The sequence below is a fragment of the Triticum urartu genome, chromosome 3A, assembly GCF_056163025.1.
Source record: "Triticum urartu cultivar PI428250 chromosome 3A, HENAU_Tu73, whole genome shotgun sequence".
In the NCBI taxonomy this organism is placed as follows: Eukaryota; Viridiplantae; Streptophyta; class Magnoliopsida; order Poales; family Poaceae; genus Triticum; species Triticum urartu.
In genome coordinates this window covers 58,724,190-58,728,107 of record NC_141875.1, presented here as the reverse complement: position 1 = coordinate 58,728,107, position 3,918 = coordinate 58,724,190, and the positions used below count along the sequence as shown (strand labels likewise).

General features: G+C 45.2%; 1 pseudogene; it reads left to right on the top strand.

Moving 5' to 3' along the window:
* The first annotated feature begins 1,558 nt into the window (after window positions 1-1,558).
* LOC125542799 (alpha-amylase inhibitor 0.53 pseudogene) lies at window positions 1,559-2,199 on the top strand (annotated as a pseudogene).
* Window positions 2,200-3,918: the final 1,719 nt, after the last annotated feature.

The following is a 3,918-nucleotide window of genomic DNA, read 5'->3' as shown; positions in this document are numbered from 1 at the left end:
GCCACTCTTCTTGTGTCACCCTGCTTCTTCTTACTCCGCTTGCAAAATCCGGTTACTTTTCTATCCTTTTGTATATGATTATGTTGGTTGCCACTATGAAGGTTTGGGCCTCATGACCGAGGATTGAGACATATTCTTGTGTGGGTTGGGCTGAAAAGAATGATATGTGTTGATTTGTGTATAAATGATGTCCGACGGCTCCTGTATATCTTTTTGCAGGAAAACTTTCGATCTATCCCTCTTCAATTATGGTAGTACAACTGACCAGAAATAATAAAAAATTCGTTCAAATTCGTAGACCACATAGTGATGACTACAAGCACTGAAGCCTAGTAGAAAAGCCTAGTAGAGGCATTCAGAAAACGTTGTAAGTGGCGCGGACAGGAGAAGCCGCTAGTATGACGCCGCTGATAAGGCTCACTAATGGCGCCGACTTCCAACACTTGTAGAAACCTGATATTACTGGCATTGGCGGCTAACGCCGCTGATAACTTTGGTACTGTTGGCGCGGGTCGGCCGACGCCACATGTACTTATTGTATTCGTGGTGTCCGGGAAAAAACAACACCACTATAAAATATGACAGAATTATAAAAATAATAATCGTGTTGCATATGAAATCTCGTTACCTTAAAAATTGCATTGCATCAAAATCAGATTACATTACATTATATAGTTGCATTGCATGTGAAACCATATTGCATTGCATATGAAATCACATTACATTATATAATCTGAAATCACATATGAAATCATATTGCACTGCATATGAAACCACAAGGCTTTTGCTGTGTGCTTTTGGCACACGGCAGACAATCAAATCCGGTAGTGAACTTTGTCTTGTTGTATATTTGGACCGCGTCTTTTTAAAGAGAAAACGTCACACATAATTTCTTTTCCACCAAACTCCATTGGCCTCGTTGATATGTTCATTCTCTTCTTTTCCAATCTTATGTATGCATTGGCTATATTCTCTTGCTTCTTGAGCACTCCCATTTAATGATTTCCTCAAAGGTGGACATATCGTGCCAAGATGAATCTTGCATTCCTAGTTTTCTTTGCGTAAACTAATATAGGTTCCTCTAACAAACTGTGGGTTTTACTTAGGACTTGGAAAGCTGACAATTATGCAAAAAAATCCGCATGGCACTGTTGGAAGTTGAAAAAAAATTAGTTGTGATGTGTCAACATAATATATACAAGCCCACAAGCCACTCATGCAGATGGTATGATGGACAACTAGGGTTTTATGTCCGTTTCATCGACCTCTTTGCATTTCCCTTGCCATATATATGAACCAAGGATGTAGCTAATTTTGTCGATATGGTAACCATCCTAGCTTTTTAGTAGTGCGATTAACAAACTATGGGTTGTAATCACAATGTTTAGATGCATGCCAAAATACATCACCGCACTGGATCAAGAACAATGACGTGGAAGCCCAAGCCATAGGCACTAGACACAAGCCACCCACGCAGATCATGAACAACTTATATGTCTGTTTCCTTGCACCTTTTTAGCTTTATGTAGCTATATAAACCGTCAAGAGATCAAGAGTGTAGTTATCCATATACACAACTGATTAATATAGTGATAAATCAGAGACAGAAAGTTCGTGCGCAGAGGAACAATGTCGATGAAGACCGTGTTCTCGGTGCTCCTACTATGTATGCTCGTGGCGACACCCATAGCAGCCGAGTACGACGCATGGAGCGTTAACAGTGGTCCTTGGATGTGCTATCCGGGGCAGGCCTTCCAGGTGCCCGCGCTCCCTGGCTGTCGTCCAGTGCTGAAGCTCCAGTGCAATGGCAGCAAGGTGCCCGAGGCTGTCCTAAGGGACTGCTGCCAGCAGCTCGCCGACATCAGCGGGTGGTGCAGGTGCGGTGCCCTCTACAGCATGTTGGACAGCATGTATAAGGAGCATGGCGTGCAGGAGGGACAGGCGGGGACAGGAGCGTTCCCACGCTGCCGGAGGGAGGTGGTGAAGCTGACGGCGGCGAGCATCACAGCGGTCTGCAGGCTACCCATCGTCGTTGATGCGTCCGGAGATGGAGCGTATGTCTGCAAGGATGTGGCCGCATACCCAGACGCCTAGTCAAGCAAATGAGTAGCTACTATGTTGTGTCATGCATCTGCCTCTTAATTTGTGGGGGTGCGCACAAGCTAAATAAAATGGTGTATGTGCCTATGCGAAATGCATCGTTAATGAATAAGAGTGAAGTTCCCTGATGATCGAGAAATTTCAATCAAACATACAAATTAATAAGTAGTCGCATCCCCTCTGACAGAGAGAGAAATTCGTTAGCACCGATGCAAAATGATGTGACAATTGATGTGTACTTAAAAAGCATATATGTACATTGTATAGTTGATTCTATGGTATAAAATAACTAAAAGTAACCAAAATCTTAGAAAATATATGTTTCCATCTTTGCATCTGATTTAAATGCATTTATGCACCTGTTTGCATGCATAACTGCCATCATGTTGTCAGAATTCTTTTTGATATATGCAGCCCATTTATCCTTTCTCATGTTCACTGACATGTGTGTAGAGAAGTGCAAAATATGAACTCCGGTGGATCAAAAGTCCAACAAAGGAACATTTTTCCTTTAGGAAAGGATTCTGTCTACTCCAAAAGGGGTTTGGTCTTTAGATGTTTCACGACAAATCCAATCATTATAGTTCACTACCGAAAAAGGTCCTACCCCGACGGCCAAAACTATGCGTACGGCTGCCGTCAGCCTACTTCGAGCTATGCCGATAGCCCAGTCCTGGCCGTCGGCTTATCCTGGCCGTCGGGCTACACCGATCTACGCCGACGGCAGCCATCGGCACAGAACGGCCGTCGACCTAGATGCAAACACGCTGACAGCAGCCGTCGGCATACCTGTGGGCCCGGCGACCCTGCCCGTGACCAGCGGCTAACGCCATCAAACCTATGCCGACGGTCAGGACAGGCGACCATCGGCATATCTCCGCATGCCATGTCACCGATCCGCGACGTAGATATGCCGACGGCAGCCGTCGGAATAGGCGCCACGTCACCGATCCGCGGCACGGTGCCCACCAAAACCCTGTCGTCTCTATGCCGACGGCATAGTTTTTTTTACATGTGTTTTTTACATATGTTTTTATGCTTTTTTACATATGTTTTTATGCTTTCTTTACATATGTTTTTATGCTTTTTTATGTATTATATGAATATATATATGTAGTTTGTAATTTTTTCCATTGATTATGAATATATGTATACAGTTTGTATTTTTTCGAGCACATTAATAATGTGCCGTCATGTTCTTTTGAATATAGGTCCATATATTTTATTAAAATCAAAAACAGCTACGCCGACAGAAGTTTAGTGGCAGTTGCAAACGCCCGGCACCCGTCTTCGGAGTGTGACCCCCTCACATCCGCGGTGTGCCCCCCTCACGGACGGCGCCACCGCCGGCATCTGGAGGGCGGAAACAGCCGCATCGGGTCTATACGGAGGGGACGTTGCTCCCAAATGTTTCTATGGGATGACCTACCACAACCGGGTGGTGTTGTGGCATGTCCGAAGAGGCGGCACGCATCTTCGGGGCATGGCCCCCCTAACGGCCGGCGCCGCCGCCGGCACCTAGAGGGGGGAAACGGACACATCGGGTCTACACGGAGGGGATGTAGCTGTCGGTTTGGCCCGGATGTTGCTCCCAGGTGTCCCTCTATGCTGACTGATGACCCACAAGTATAGGGGATCTATCGTAGTCCTTTCGATAAGTAAGAGTGTCGAACCCAACGAGGAGCAGAAGGAAATGATAAGCGGTTTTCAGCAAGGTATTCTCTGCAAGTACTGAAATAAGTGGTAACAGATAGTTTTATGATAAGATAAATTGTAACGAGCAACAAGTAACAAAAGTAAATAAAGTGCAGCAAGGTG